General features: G+C 46.3%; 1 pseudogene; it reads left to right on the top strand.

Annotated features, from left to right (window-relative positions):
* LOC116968007 overlaps positions 1–15917 on the top strand; it is a 55214-nt pseudogene extending 39297 nt beyond the window's left edge.
* Positions 15918–17319: the final 1402 nt, after the last annotated feature.

Raw genomic sequence — 17319 nt, forward strand, 5'->3', positions numbered from 1 at the left:
GCGCTATGGATGTTGTGTACATGGACATTGGTAAAGCGTTCGACAAGGTGCCGCATAGTAGACTGCTCTGTAAGGTCAGAAATTATGGAATCCAAGAAGAGATGTCAGAATGGATAGCAAATTGGCTCAAAGGAAGGAAGCAGCGGGTGAGGGTGGAAGGTTGCTTCTCAGAATGAAGGCCTGTGACCAGTGGCGTGTCTCATGAATCGGTGCTCGGCCCGTTACTGTTTACCATCTACATCAATGATTTGGATGAGAACATACATGGCAAAATTAGCAAGTTTGCTGATGATAAAAATTTTAATGATTTTGCAGATAGTGAAGATGGTTGTGAACGATTGTAGCCGGATCTGCTTCGATTGGCTAGGTGGGCAGAGGAATGGTTGATGGAATTTAAAACAGAGAAGTGTGAGGTGATGCAATTTGGGACGTCAAACAAGGGCAGAACCTAACCAATAAATGGAAGGCCTGTTGGTAGTGTTGTAGAGCAGAGTGATCTAGGAGTACAAGAGCATGGTTCCATGAAGTTCGAGTCGCAGGGAGATAAGTTGGTCAAAAGGCGTTTGACACTTTGGCCTTCTTCAGTCAGAGTATTGAGTAAATACGTTGTATAGGACGTTGTTGAGACCGCATTTTGTATACTGTGCTCAGTTCTGGGCGGCATGTTAAAATAAATACATTGTTATAAGTAATATATTGACATGCTTGAAAGGGTTCATAAAATATTTCCGAGGATGTTGCCAGGTTTAGAGAGAGTGAGCTCTAGGAAGAGGTTGGGTAGGCCCCTATTCCATGGAAAGTAAGAGGATGAGGGGAGCTTATATAAATATATTAAATCATGAGAGGAATAGATCGGGTTGGTGCACATACTTTTACCCAGCGTAGGGGAATCGAGGGCCGGGGTACATAGGTTCAAGGTGAAGGCGAAAATATTTAATAGGAATCAGAGGGGGAACTTTATCACACAGATGGTGGTGGGTTTATGGAACAAGCAGCGATAGGATGTGGTTGAAGCTGGGACTATACCAGCATTTTTAAGAAACAGGTGGACAGATACATGGATAGGACAGGTTTGGAGGGTTATGGACCTAGCGCAGGGAAGTGGGACTAGGGTAGCTGGGACATTGTTGGCCGGACTGGGCGTGTTGGGCCGAAAGGCCTGTTTCCACACTGTATTAATCTATGAACCTATGACTCTAATTGGAGCTACACTAACGAAATGACAAGCAATTTGAGAGCACATTAACCAACGGCATCACTTCCTGGTTCGGGTGCTGCAAAGCGTACGAACGGCACCAACTTGACAGGATTGTGAAGACCGCCAGCAGGATTATTGGTGCTCCACTCCCTTTCTTGCTGGACATATACAGGAAGAGATGTATCAACAGAGCCATCTCCATCATCAAAGACCCCTACCACCCATCGCATCACATATTCTCCATCCTGCCATCTGGGAAGAGGTACAGGAGCATTCGCTGCAAAACCAGCAGGATGCTCCTCAGCTTCTTCCCGCAGGCTATAAGACTGTTAAACGGACTTTGCCCCCTGCCAAAGTATCGCACACCAACCACCAACCTGGACAGAGCCACTGTCGTGCCGCTGCCGATCGGAACGCCTGTTGATGTTTAGTTGAGAGTAGTGTTAAACTTGTTCATGATATATGTATTTTTATTTCTATTTATTTATTTTTTACTGCACACTGAATGGACACTGGTTTGAGTAACGTTTTTTTGTTTCCTCTGGGTATGCGAGTACTCAGGAAAATAACAATAAAGATATACAATACAATACAATACAATACAATGCAGTGTGAAATGGAAAATGTTACTTGAACCATTTGGATTTGCAATGTTTGTAGTTGGCTCTCACAAGGGGGACGCAAATTCAATGTATTACGTTTCGTGTGTCCTCTGGGACAGCCAAAATAATAATACGTGAAGAGGAAGGTTGTATAGTTTGGTTGTATTGCCCAACTCACTGCCGACCACGTCAGACAACCCGACCACCTGCCAAGTGAATATTAAGGTGGCGGGTGATCACGGGTTAGTAATTAACCTGAATAGCCGAAAAAGATAACAAGGTTCCACCATTGCCGTTACTTTCCGGGACAGGGCAATATAAAATGCACACATTTTCCGTGAATTGAACGGGGAGAAGTCCAGACACTGTGGGAAGGTACCGAATCCAAGGAAGGTAAATTCCTACTTGAATCGGCAGAAGTTTGGTTCATTGGGAGAAGCTTTTTCTTCGTGCATTTCCACGTCTGACATGTGTGGCAGGAGTTGGTTAATGGCCACTTGATCAAAGTTCAGGATCGACATGGCCCAGTAAAGAGGAAGGATAAGGATGATAAATGGCCATTGAGGACCAAAAGATTGTCTGTAGGGTCAATGCATAAATTAAAGCCCTTGTAAAGTTTAAGGAGGCGGGCGACACGGTGGCGCAGCGGCAGAGTTTTAGCCTTACAGCGCCACAGACTCGGATTCGATCCCGTGTACGAATGTTGTCTGTACGGAGTTTGCACGCCCCCCCCCCCCCCCCCCGTGACCATGTGGTTTTCTCCGAGATCTTCGTTTTTTTTTCCAACACTCTGAGGACGAACATGTTTTTTGGCTAATTGGCTTAGTATAAATGCAAATATTGTCCCTAGTGAGTGTAGGACAGTGTTAATCTGCGGGTATCGTTTGTCGGTATTGTCTCGGTGGCCTGTTTCCACGCTGTATCTATAAACTAAAGTAAGGATGAAAGCAGTCAAGGCCTTTAAGGAATATAATGCAACGAGAAAAAAAAGTCAAAGGGTTAAATTAGGACCAAAGAGACCCGTGTTTTGGCGAGTCAGATTGAATAACGGTGCAAGGATTTATATACCAACTTTAAAAAGAAGAAAGAAACGCAGGGACAAGTAGGTATACACCAGAATAAAGGAGGGAATTTGTACTTGGAGTTCGGAGATGTTGACGAGGTACGAAACAACTACTTTGCATTTGTGTTGACGAATGAGAAGGACACGGTGGACTGCGAGATGTATGTGGAGAATACTATTCTGCCAAAGGCAGACGCAAAATGCTGGAGTAACCCAGCAGGTGAACCAGCAACTATGGAGATAAGGAATGGGCGACGTTTTGGATCGAGACCCTTGTTCAGACTCTCTAACTTCGATTTTAACCAGCATCTGCAGTTCTTTCTTTCTAATCTGCGAAAGCAGTTTGATTTTAAGAAGGTGGAGGTTCGGGGACTGGTGAAGTGGAAAAAAATCCGCTGGCATCTATTTCGGCTTATTGAGTGATGAAGGAAATGAGATTGCACGAACATTGAGGGAGATCATCCTCGAGCCACTGGCGGGGTCCTAGATGAATGGGAACTAGCTAATGTTGTGCCTCTGTTTTAGTAAGGGTGCAGAAATAATTTAGCGAATGATAGGCTGATGAGCATCATGTCACCAGCAGGGAAGCTATTGTAGAGGATAATTTAGGAAAGGATTTACCCACATTTGGATGAACATTGGTTAATTAGTGACGGTCGGCAATGCTTTGAACGCCGAACGTCGTGTTTTACTAATTTGATCGAGTTATTTTTGAGGAGGTAACACATGTAATCGATTGGGTTAGGATGTTGAATGTCTGCGTAGATTTTTGTGAGGCATTTGATCAATTCCTCCGTGAGAGGGAATCCGAGATTAACATGCACCGTATCTACAGTGGTTTGGCCGTGTGGATTTAAAACTGGTTTATTGATAAGAAGGCAGAGGGTTGCGGTTGGAGAACGATGTTCAGGCGGGAGGTATGTGACCAGTGGAGTTACAGCTAGATCAGTGCTGGGACCAGGGCCGGCCTTAAGCCGATTGGACCGATTGCTCCCAATTGGGCCCCGCGCCTAAGCGGGGCTCCACACTAATGTTCCGTATTTCGTACGGAAATACGAATTACCTTTGTGAAACAAAGATATTTTTTTATTCGCCATCCGGATTTATTTTTTAAACGAACATGGATAACAACCGCTGCACGGCCATCAGACACAAACGATTTGTTAACTAATACAGTTAGCAAGTAGTTAACAAGTAGTTATACAATTCATCAATGCATCGAACCACATTCCTCAGTAAATGTAATTGTGTTTTGAACAAGTATTAACGACTTTGAATAAAATTCACGCGGCGTCATTAATGCTTGTTCAAAACACAATTACATTTACTGAGGAATGTAGATCGATGCGTTGATGACACATTGAGAATATCTTTCAACTCACCATCATGAATGAAGGCCCCGGACCGCGAGAAGCGGCTTCTTCTTGGTGTGCAGGTTAGTCATTCACCTACCGACCCACGTTGTGTCTCTGTGTGTTTCGCTCTCTCCCTCCCTCTCTCTCTCTCTCTCTCTCTCTCTCGAGCTCTCTCTCCCGCTACCCATTTCGTCTCTCTCTAGCTCTCCCACTCCCTCTCTCTCACCCTGTCACCAATTATTTCTGCCTGAATCATTCCCGGAATCGTTGAGGCAGCCGCCTTGCCATATAACCATATAACAATTAAAGCACGGAAACAGGCCATCTCGACCCTTCTAGTCCGTGCCGAACACGTATTCTCCCCTAGTCCCATATACCTGCGCTCAGACCATAACCCTCCATTCCTTACCCGTCCATATAACTTTCGAATTTATTTTTAAATGATAAAAACGAACCTGCCTCCACCACCTTCCCTGGAACCTCATTCCACACAGCCACCACTCTCTGAGTAAAGAAGTTCCCCCTCATGTTACCCCTAAACTTCTGTCCCTTAATTCTCAAGTCATGTCCCCTTGTTTGAATCTTCCCTACTCTCAGTGGGAAAAGCTTATCCACGTCAACTCTGTCTATCCCTCTCATCATTTTAAAGACCTCTATCAAGTCCCCCCTTAACCTTCTGCGCTCCAAAGAATCAAGCCCTAACTTGTTCAACCTTTCTCTGTAACTTAGTTGCTGAAACCCAGGCAACATTCTAGTAAATCTCCTCTGTACTCTCTCTATTTTGTTGACATCCTTCCTATAATTAGGCGACCAAAATTGTACCCCACACTCCAGAATTGGCCTCACCAATGCCTTGTGCAAATTTTAACATTACATCCCAACTTCTATACTCAATGCTCTGATTTATAAAGGCCAGCACACCAAAAGCTTTCTTTACCACCCTATCTACATGAGATTCCACTTTCAGGGAACTGTGCACAGTTATTCCCAGATCCCTCTGTTCACCTGCATTCTTCAATTCCCTACCATTTACCATGTACGTCCTATTTTGATTTGTCCTGCCAAGATGTAGCACCTCACACTTATCAGCAATTAACTCCATCTGCCATATTTCAGCCCACTCTTCCAACTGGAATAAATCTCTCTGTAGACTTTGAAAATCTACTTCATTATCCACAACCCCACCTATCTTAGTATCATCTGCATACTTACTAATCCAATTTACCACACCATCATCCAGATCATTGATGTACATGACAAACAACAGTGGACCCAACACAGATCCCTGTGGCACCCCACTAGTCACTGGCCTCCAACCTGACAAACAACCATCCACCATTACTCTCTGGCATCATTCAGCCATTGTTGAATCCATCTTGCTACTCCACTATTAATACCCAACCATTGAACCTTCTTAACCAACCTTCCATGAGGAACCTTGTCAAAGGCCTTACTGATGTCCATATATACAACATCCACTGCTTTACCCTCATCAATTTCCCGAGTAACCTCTTCAAAAAATTCAAGAAGATTAGTCAAACATGACCTTCCAGGCACAAATCCATGTTGACTGTTCCTAATCAGTCCCTGTTTATCAAGATGCGTATATATATTATCTCTAAGTATCCTTTCCATTAATTTTCCCACCACTGACGTCAAACTAACAGGTCTATAATTGCTAGGTTTACTCTTAGACCACTTTTTAAACAATGGAACAACATGCGCAGTACGCCAATCCTCCGGCACTATTCCCGTTTCTAATGACATTTGAAATATTTCTGTCATAGCCCCTGCTATTTCTACACTAACTTCCCTCAATGTCCTAGGAAATATCCTGTCCGGACCTGGAGACTTATCCACATTTATATTTCTCAAAAGTATCAGTACTTCCTCTTCTTTGAATCTCATAGTTTCCATAGCTACTCTACTTGTTTCCCTTACCTCACATAATTGAATATCCTTCTCCTTGGTGAATACCGAAGAAAATAAATTGTTCAAAATCTCCCCCATCTCTTTTGGCTCTGCAGATAGCTGTCCATTCTGACTCTCTAATGGACCAATTTTATCCCTCGTTATCCTTTTGCTATTAATATAGCTGTAGAAACCCTTTGGGTTTACTTTCACCTTACTTGCCAAAGCAACCTCATATCTTCTTTTAGCTTTTCTAATTTATTTCTTAAGATTCTTTTTACATTATTTATACTCCTCAAGCACCTCATTTACTCCATGCTGCCTATAATTATTGTAGATCTCCCTCTTTTCCGAACCAAGTGTCCAATTTCCCTTGAAAACCATGGCTCTTTCCGATTTTTACTATTTTCTTTCAACCGAACAGGGACATAAAGATTCTGTACTCTTAAAATGTCACCTTTAAATGTACTCCATTTCTCCTCCACATCTTTCCCATAAAACAAAATGTCCCAATTTACTCCTTTTAAATTCTTTCGCATCTCCTCAAAGTTAGCCTTTCTCCAATCAAAAATCTCAACCCTAGGTCCGGTTCTGACCCTCTCCATAATTATATTGAAACTAATGGTATTGTGATCACTGGTCCCGAACTGTTCCCCAACGCATACCTCTGCCACCTGACCGTCTCATTTCCAAACAGGAGGTCCAGCACCGCTCCTTCTCTAGCCCGTTGAGTTCCTCCAGCACACTGGGCTTTTTGTTTGGCTCTGAAATTCAAGGTGGCTCAGCGGGACGGGCATGGGCTCGGGGGCGAGGGTTGCGTTTCTGGTCGAGATCCTTCATACAATCACAAGTACTCTCACCGATGAGAGTTCAGTTCAGTCTGAAGAAGGGTCTTCTCTCCAGAGGCGCGGCGCTGCCTGTCCTGCTTAGTTACTCCAGCTTTATGTCTATATTCAATTTCAGAGAAATAAAATTTCTCACGGGGGGGCTGTTGTATAGTTTGTATAACTTGGTTCAAATATTGCCCAACTCACTGCTGACCACGGCAAACAACCCGACCACCTGCAAAGTGAATATTAAGATGGCGGGTGGTCACGGGTTAGTAATCAACATGATGGCCGAAAAAGATACCAAGGTTCCACCATTATCGTTACTTTATTATTGCTCTTTGGAGGCGAATAATCACTTCCTGACAGAGGATAACATCAAAGGTTTGAGTCACAACGTCATAGAGTCACATTGCGTGGCCACAGGCCCTTCAGCCCAGCGTTCCCGTGATGAACAATAAACCCCGCCTGCACCAATTATTTCTGCCTGACTTTGCCCCCTTGACTTCTAAATCTATCCTATCAATGTCCCTAAGCAAATGTTTTTTACGTTGCGATGCGCCCTGCCGCAACCATTCCCTCCGGCAGCTCGTTCCATATACCTACCATCTTTTTGTAAAACAAACATTGCCCCTCCCACACCTACCACCTTAAAATGGCGGCATCGTCAACAGCATTGATATACAAGTTTCTATTTTTTTCTTTAGAAGGCCATAGGTAAAGAGCTTGCTGATAGAAGTACGAAACATTAGGAGAGACAAACTAACCGAAAGGGCGGGACGCCTAAAAGCCAACTAACCGAATGGTCGCTCTGTCGAAACGCTACCTACCCGAAAGGCGGCGTCGCCTACTAGCCAAGGAACTGACTGCCGCTCAACAGAAAAGTCCAATAACGGACATGACGTTACCGGGGCGCGACTTTCGCTCAGTTTGTATTTTGGCGCCCCATTCTTTCGGTTAATTTCCATTTCGTCTTCGTACTCTTTTGGTTGTTTTGCGTTTCGGCCTCGTTTCCATTCGGTTCTTTGGCTTCGACTTCTTTAATTCAGCTTCTCGTCCGTCGTCGCCACGTCCGGGTACCGAACTACACAGGACTCTTGATTAATGACGCAGTTATTCTTCTAAAATCAGATTGCGCAGTGGAAAAGTTTTAACCCCACGATTAATACAAATTGCAGTGTTGTCAAGAACAACACATTTGATATCAAGCAAAATACATTTCACAAGTACATCGCAATTGAAATTTTGTTTCCACGGTGATCTGAGGATGAACATTTCTCATCAAAATGGTTAATGGAATGGTAGTGGATGGCTATGTTCGCAACTTGGACAACATTCAGAAATATATTGGCGAAAACATGAATCTCCATGGCACTGAGAGCGACGGTCCAAGTACGATCAATGCATTTAAACTACTATTCGTAGCTTGTCGATGATCTGCACGGACATGGTGGGGCAAATGGTCCATTTCAATGTGGTGTAAAGGTTTCTGTGGGATGAAATCTCAATGAAAACGAAAGCACATATTCGGAAACAAACATGGAAAGGCACCACTCGGATCACTTTCGGGTGATACTTTAAAAAATATGTTATCTTTTTGTTGTAGCGGTTCCAAGCCGTCCAAACATCAGTCAACAGTTTGTTTAACGCTCGCAAATCTTTAAGTTTCGGGTTCATTTCCTGCTTATAAAATGACGTTCTCATCTCACAGAGTAGAATTGAGTCTTGTCATGTGCCTTCTCCGGTTCTCCACCTCTGGATCTTTCTGATTCTAGAACGAAGTGGCCCGTGCGTTTACCTTAGTGTATCGTGAGTCTACCGTGGGAACTCTTTAACTCAGCGGGCAGGCAGCAGCAGATTGTCGCTCCCTTCAGTTTCCCAGCGACAATCACCTGCCATAACGCGAGAGAGATCATGCACTGTAGGTCTCCTTTGCACGTCGGTGTTTCTGTCTTTCTCCACTCATTGTTGGCTCTATCTGTCACCACCCCCACGTACACCACTCTGCTTCCCGGTCATGTGTGTGACCCCTTCCCTCCCCTCTCCAGCCCCCCGCCCATCGCACCGGGCGCGGGGGCTTTGCACTGTCTTCACGTTGGCGATGCCAGCAGAGCAGTACCACTCGCCCCGGGGCGGTCGTTCCCTTCAGTTTCCCAGGGGGTCGGAACGGGTCTGGAGTTGGGAGAGAAAGGTGGGGGGGAGGGATGGGTGGGTTAGGTGAGCAGGAGTGTGGGGTTGTTTGCAGTTGCAGAGGGAGGGGGCAAGGCGGTACAGTTCCCAGGCCTAAAACAGTGCATGATCTCTCTCGCGTTATGCCAGGTGATTGTCGCCTTCCCGCTGTTCCTGACGCTAAAGCCTTGGGATCGTTGTCCTTCGTGTTGGCGTGGAGGGGGAGGGGGGTATTGTACTGTTTGGTCGCCCCCTGCTATCCCAGGGACAGGGAGACACAGCGGCTTCTCCTACACTTGTCTCCCGCACTAAGATCATCCCGCAGAGAATGATCCTAGCCTAACCCAAGAGCCAGGTCACCCCAGACAGATTAATGACGCACCTCCCCCCCCCAACCTCTCTCCACCTCATCTAACGCCTGGGCACCAAAGCAGCTCAGGAGGCGAACCCTGAGCTCCGTCTCACAACAATCTGATGTGCACATCCGTCCACATTCAAAGATTTAATCTCCCGTCTCCCCGCAGTGTGTAGACATGGCAGTAAATGCAATTAAAACATATTAAACCTGTGTGTTTCAAACAAATCATAAGTATAACTGCTCTGGCACTGGATGGTGCGCATTTTCCCTTTGTAGGTCACATCAATAGATGCGGCCGCGCTGAATTCTATCCTTAAAACAAAGCCACAGGATGGAGAGGTCTTCTTTAACACCGTTGCTTATTAAAACATAACACTGTTGCTTATTAAAACAACCCTTCAATCAGGATTGACTCAAGAGTAACTCAAGGGACGAACTTGGAACATCGCAGAAATGACAAATAAACGGCAAACTTGTCATACCCGTGGGAACTCGGTTACACTCTTGATCATACACTTGCAATCTCGGACACAACCACGAGTCTTTCACACGGAGTACCTCTTGTGTCAACTCGCAACGTGAGACTCAGCTTTTGCGGTGTAATAACGGAGTCGTGATACAGTCCAATAACTCGTAGGCTCTCCACCCTGTCCCACTTCCACGAGTTCATTCACGAATTCTCACGAGATTTCCTCTTCATTCAAACTCGCAGCATGTCCGTCACGAGTCCGTAGGAGGTCGTAGGAGTTGGTAGATATATGGTCCAATCCAAGACACCTCACACGCTCTTTGTCAATTTGTTTCCCACCGGCAAGTGGCTGCGATGTGGTATATTGCTGACTTTAGAAGAGGAAGGGCGAGGATTCATTAACCTGTCTCCATCGATGGTTCGATGGTGAAGAGAGTCAACAACGTTATGTTCCTTGCCGTGCATATTTCTGAAGATCTGTCGTGGGCCCAGCAAATTCATGGAATCATAAAGAAATTCCATCGATATGACTTTATTCGATCAGAAAATATGTCGGTGTGGTGACGAATGTTCTCTCTATCGTCTACAGATCTAAGGTAGAGACCATATTGACTGGTTGCCACAGGGCCTTGTTCGGCGCTTCGAAATCCCAGGAATGTAGGAGATTAAAACACTTGGTGACCATCGACCGGTCCTATCCATTATCTGAACTATCCACCATCTAATAAATCCGCAAGAGGCAGTGTCATGAAATGGCAACCAGCCATCATCTAGAACCCTCACCACCCTATCCATGGTCTTGTTTGTCTCCAAACACTAAGAAAGAATATCGGATTCTGCAAACTGTGTTCACCCCAGTTTCAGGAACAGCTTCTGTCCATAACAACCGGGCTCTTGACAACCACAAACACCGACTACCACAAACGCCGACTAATCGATGAACTACGAAAAGTGTTGTTTGTGATTGAGATTTCCAGCTTTAGATTTGGCCTAATATTGATTATTTTAGCGTATTGAACTTTTTTTCTTCTTTGTGTTATCTGTGTGCGCTGTCTTTACAGATGTGTCATGCTGCTACAAGAAACACATTTTGTTGAGTAATCTGTACATTATACCATTTAACACGCTAGGCACTTGAGATTGGAGTACGTGGCAACTCCCCGACTGCCATGAACGTTGAAAAGTCACCTGAAAGAAATGTATCAGGATACGAGGGACGGAGAGCAGAGATCGACTTTTGTATCCATGGTCGGAGTATCATCTTGAACAGGACATCGGTTTAGGGTAAGAGAAAAATATTCTAAAAGCGATCTGATGGATATTTTTTAGTACTGAATGGTTGGCTGGGCCCCAGATCCATTATTTAAATATAATTAATGGTGCCTGTCCGTTCGTTTAATTTTCTAATTCATGTCCTCCATGTCAAGATGTCAGATTAAATGAGTCAAGATTCCCGAAATGCACTCGTCCATGGAAACGAGTAATCTGAACATTCCGTTTTCAGACGGCTGCTCGCGATTATTAGGATTGCGGAGAGACGGTGCGGATTATAACTATTCAGACTGTCTTTTATCCCATCCTCGCCCTGGTTGCTTCTCCAGGTAAATCCTCGTCCAAATTTCCGCGCATCAACAGGTGAGAAGCGGTAGTTACGGGATCCGGTATAAATGTCTGCAGCTCGAACAATTAATGACAGATTAAAGGGTAATGTGATGATGCTGCCCGATTGTGTGGATAAAAGATTTCACGCTGTTTATCACCGTGTTGCTTACACGTTTTGCCTGTTATTTTTACCTTGCTACCATGTCCACAGCTCGTGTTATTAACGCGGTAAAAAATCGTTAACGTTCCATTCCAGTTCTTGCAATTTACTCTCCTGCTGTAATCCACTGCTGCCGTGTTTGGCGATCAATATGTAGCTGTCGAAGCTGTCTACGGCTAAGTGCAACATTGATTCTATTGGATGTTACGGGTTGTTACAGGTTCAATGCAATCTTGATATACTGACACGTTTTCCTTTTCCTCCCACCTCCTCCCATGTGCGATTGAAGAGAACGCTTCCTGCTGGGATCTGGCCCAGTTTTGCCCAATATCACTGTGTCCACGTTATGCTCCGTATCAGAACCGGTACTGTCCCCAACAGACTGACACGAGCGCATTGGGCAATGAATAGAGGGAGAACCCTGGGCTGATTGATCCACACTGAAGAGCAGGGCGATGTCTGTTCTCCAGCCCACACTGAACCAGATGCACAGTGAACCAAAGAGCTAAACTCCCATGGTGAAGTGAGCAATGGTCAGAAACCGATCTGATTCTTTATCCGAACCGTCGTAACTGCTGCTTCTCATCTGGTAAGTAATCGAGCAGATGCAGTTATTTTGCCATTACTGATGTATTTCCTTGAGTAGTTATTAGTTGACAGACTCGTTAGACAATCTTCTACAATTCCAGAACAGGATTGTGCATTTGAATTGCCCCTCGATGAATCTGCCGAGTTTGCTTTGTCCGCTGTCATGTCTCTGTTTACTTCCCTTGTCACAGTGAACACGCTGACGATTGTGGTCCTGTTCCGGGGAAAGTGCGGTCTCTGCACAGGTGTCACTCGCTACCTGATCGCCATGGCAACGACCGATCTACTGGTCATTATTATCTACCTGATACTGAGACAGATTCCAATTGCTTACTGGAAAGCATTTAGGTTCCTGGTTCATGTCCCAGTATGTAATATCGACGCCTTCTAGCTTTACGCGGCCACAGACTGTTCTGTCTGGTTCACCGTCACCTTCACCTTTGATCGATTTGAGGTAATTTGTTGCCAGAAGCTGAAAACAAACTATTGCACCGAGAGAACGGCGGCTGTGGTTCTGGGGACAGTGACCGTGCTGAGTAGTTTAAAGAACACCGTCTGGTATGTTATGTTGAACGGTAAATACTTGCTATCTAATTCCTCCTGGTTTTGTTGGGGAAGTCCCGGTGTTCGATTCTCACTGGTCTGAGGAATCGGGGAGTTTCTCCAATATATCATCACACCCGTGATCCCATTTGTCCTCATTGTGCTGTCCAACGCTTCGACCCTCAGATACGTTGTTAGTGGCGAGCAGAGCCCGAAGTAGACTCCGGGGTCCCAACAGTGGAGAGAACGGCAGAGCCCCGGAGATGGAGAGACGCAGGACATCCCTCATTTTACTGCTGGTCATCTCGGGGAATTTCATCGTGTTGTGGGCCATCCATTGCGATATTTGTTGTGTGGTTTAGACTGCCTGGATTAATTCCTAACTGGAACTATCCAGAATTCGCCATTGGCGAACTAGGCTACATGTTGCAGATCATGAGTTGCTGCGCAAACACGGCTCTTTACGCCGTCACCCAGACCAAGTTCAGGCATCAGTTCAAAGAAGTGGTGAAATCGCCCGTTTCTCTGATTGGAAAATGCACTCTGCCCCGCGGGGTTTAGGAATCCGTGCTCTCTCCATCTTATTTGCGCACCTTCCTCCTCTCTCCCCGACACGCTGAGGATTCTCCCCTGTCCCACTTTCACGACCTAATTCACGACCTCTGCCGAGTTTGCCCATGATTAATGCTGGTAGCATGGTCGTCATGAGGTCGTAGGATGTCGTAAGAGGACGTAGGTAGGTCGGGATGCTATCCGTAGGCACTCGTGGCATCGTAGACTGGGGCGTTTTTCTAGCCTGATGAAAAATGTCCACGAGTAAAAAAGGTCGTGAAAGTGGGGCAGGCCCGGACCTGATCCACAGATGACACTTGTGACACTGGTATGTCTTCCGATTCCGCCACGAGACTCTCTTCGTCTGCCCTACTGAATCCCCGGCAGATTTTCGACCCACGACAGCCCTCCCACGAGAACCAGCACCGCTCCCATTATCACACTATCACCAACATCACCGCCACGTTGTTCCACTAAAACAAATAATGACCCGACGGATTCAATCGTCTTCTGGCAGGAAAATCTTTGACTCACAACGGAGCGGCGGAAAAATATAGTTATCCCTCTCACTGCGACAAGAATGAGCCTAAACACAGAGTTTCTCAGAACTAGGCACCATTTCGAACCAGACATTCAGGCTCAATTGCAAATTATATCAATAATTATGAAGCCCAAACGCGATACGGCATATACTGTCTTCATAAACGTTCACAGAGTATTTCCTATCGACGGTTCACCCCGAATGAATACATCATCTCACAAGAATCGAACAGATAAAACAGATAAAATACAAAGCTACGTCCAACTGCATCGGGCTCACTGAACGTTAAAGAGGAGGATGCGCTCACAAAGTCAACAAAGAGATGTAGCGGCACACGTAGTCGGGATCTTACCCGGGTCTCCGGCGCAGCATTCGCGCGAAGGCAGCAATTCTACCGCTGCACCACCGTGACCGCCAAGAGGTTAGAGGTCAGCCTACCATACAAAAACTGCGCCTCCCATGTCGACGGGTTAAATAACAATGTTGGGTTTGTTGCTGAGTCAATATTGTGTTTGTTATCAATGTTGACTGGTGCTGGGTACATTCAGAGGGGATGAAACTGAAGTGGATAAGCGCAGCAGCGAAGGTGGTTGATGCCGCTGCTCTGTCTCTCCCCGTACCCGCTCGGCGAATTAGCCTTCAACTCATTATATTGTCTACTATTATACCCAGACAGAAACAGCAATACAATAATACAATACAATTCACCCGCGATGTAACCCCATCCTCTCCCCCCTACATTCCCTCTCCCCGTCTCTGTGAACCGCTCCCCTCCGGCCCCTACACCCCCTGTCCCCGGCTATCTCCCCCCCCTTCAACCCCGAAGATGTTTTCAGTCCTAGAGGGTGTGCGCTGTAGGGAGTGGTTGAGCAGGCTGGGACTCTATTCCATGCAGCGCAGGAGGATGAGGGGCGATCTGGTTTTACGGTCTGTTCGTTCGAGAATACAGGTTCGGCTGGGCGAGCATGAGATCACGGCTACGGAGGGGTTGGAAAATTTCATCGAATCGGAGATGGTGATCAGACATGAACCGCAATGTGGTCGTCGGTCCCGTGCCCAGGCAGTGCGCCCAGACCGGCGACATGTGTCTCATCGCCGGCTGGAGCCGCACCAGGGGCCCGGGTGAGACTTCGGGACTGGTGGGGGAGAGAGAGCTAGAGATAGATAGAGACAGAGAGAGAGGGGGGGGGGGAGAGAGAGAGAGAGAGAGAGGATAGAGAGAGAGGGGATAGAGAGAGAGAGAGAGAGAGAGAGAGAGATATCTCTCTCCGCTAGCTCTCGATCTTCGAGAGCTCTCGCTCTCACTCGCGCTCTCTCGTCTCGTCTCTGCTCTCTCTCTCTCTCTCTTCTTTCTACTACTGCTTTTCTCTCCATTGTCTTCTTGTTTTGGTTTTGTGTGATCGTTGATGACTATCGATGTGGAGAGGCCATATAGTTGTGTGATAGATATTGGAACAGAGGGTAAGGCATGAGAAAGGAGAGGAGGGGGTTACAGAGACGGGGAATGGTTTTAATCTCTCTCCTTTCCCCCACTAGTGTTTCGCGGCTACCACTTCAGTGCGGGGACTCTCCGGTTCTGAGTGGCGCGGCCTGTCATGGTTCATACCCGGGAATTATGTGTCTCGGACACTTGGTGGGAACTCTCGATCGCTGCCAGGTACAAACTCCCCCTACCCATCCCCTTCCCCCTACCCTCTCCTCCGCTCCCCACTGACCAACGCGCACCCGTTCACACTAACACTGTACTGCACACACTCACAAACACGAGGGACAATTTACAATCTTTACCGAAGCCATTTAAACTCCTCTCAAGTCTGCTCTTGTGATAGGGTGATCCTGGCGGGCCAGTGGCATGTAACGGAGTGCTCCAAGTTGTGTGATCGTGGGGATACGCGTGGAAGGTGAGGGGCTATCCCGGCCTCTACACTCGAGTCTGCTACTACGTCTCCTGCATCCACAACACCTTCGCGGCAAACTGAGGCCATGCCCCCGGTGGCCGCGCCAGGTCTCACTCTCTGTACTAGGAAACTAGGAAACTATCAATAAAATGGTTGCAATGAAGAATGGTTTCAGTTTGTGTCCGCTCCGGTTCCTCTCCCCCCGGGTCCAACCTGCCGGTGATCGCTGCGCGCTTAGTTTTACATTTAGTTCAGGCTTTGAGTTTAGAGTTAGATTTAGGATTAGTATAATTTCAGTTGAGTTCAGAGTTTGAGTTTAGAGTTAGGGTTAGAGATTAGAGTTTATTTAGTGTTAATTAGAGTGACCCCCCCACCTCCCTACATCCCCTCTCCCCATCTCTGTGACCCCCTACCCTTCTCCAGCGATGGTGCCTGACCGGCACGAAGTGCTGGGGTAACTCACCGGGTCAGGCAGCATCTGTGGAGAACATGGACAGGCACAAAGTGTTGGAGTAACTCAACGGGTCAGGCAGCATCTCTCCAGTTTCGGTTTGTGACCCCCCTTCAGACGGAGTGTCTGGGAAAAATGAAACGAGAGATATAAACGGTGATGTGGAGAGATATAGAAACTAGACTAAGTGGGACCCATCGGGTCCCAGGTTCACACTGGAGGGCTGGTCCCCCAACGCAATATTGCACCTCTCCACCAATTCCAATATTGATGGTCAGTGGAGTTGGGGGGGCGGGGGTGGATTTCTGGGGCGCTTGCATGGGTCGTGTGGGTCAAGTCAAGTCAAGCACAGTACGTGCAGGGCTAACACTCCATTTCAATCCATTTCATGTCAAGTCGATCCATTTCCATGTCAAGTCAAGTCTAGCACGGGACCGGCGGGACCAGCCAACAATACAATACAATTCGTTTGCTTTAATTGCACGCGAGGTCAAGCGAAGCAAATCCAAAGCAAAAGCAAAAGCACAGGGCTGGCGGGGCCAGCCGGCATTGCAATCCATTTGCTTTCATTTCATGTGTGGTCATGCAAAGCAAAGGCAAAGCAAAAGCAATAGCACAGGGCAGGCGGGACCAGTCAAAAATGCAATCCATTTGCTTTCATTTCAGGTGAAGTCAATCAAAGGAGAGGCAAAGCAAAAGCAAAAGCACAGGGCAGGCCAATCAACTCATTTCATCTCATTTCATTTCCATTTCCATTTCCATTTCAATTTCGATTTCAAGCACAGGGCAGGCCAAACAACTCATTTCGATTAATTAAGGGCTAACACATCATTTATTGCAAGCACATTAAGGGTTAACACATCATTCATTGCAAGCACATTGCTGGCTAACAAATCATTTATTGCAAGCACATTAAGGGTTAAAAAATGATCATTCGTTGCAAGCACATTGCTGGCTAACAAATCATTTATTGCAAGCACATTAAGGATTAACAAATCATGATTCATTGTAAGCAAATTGCAGACTAACAAA

Source organism: Amblyraja radiata, chromosome 43 (genome assembly GCF_010909765.2).
Source record: "Amblyraja radiata isolate CabotCenter1 chromosome 43, sAmbRad1.1.pri, whole genome shotgun sequence".
Lineage (NCBI taxonomy): Eukaryota > Metazoa > Chordata > Chondrichthyes > Rajiformes > Rajidae > Amblyraja > Amblyraja radiata.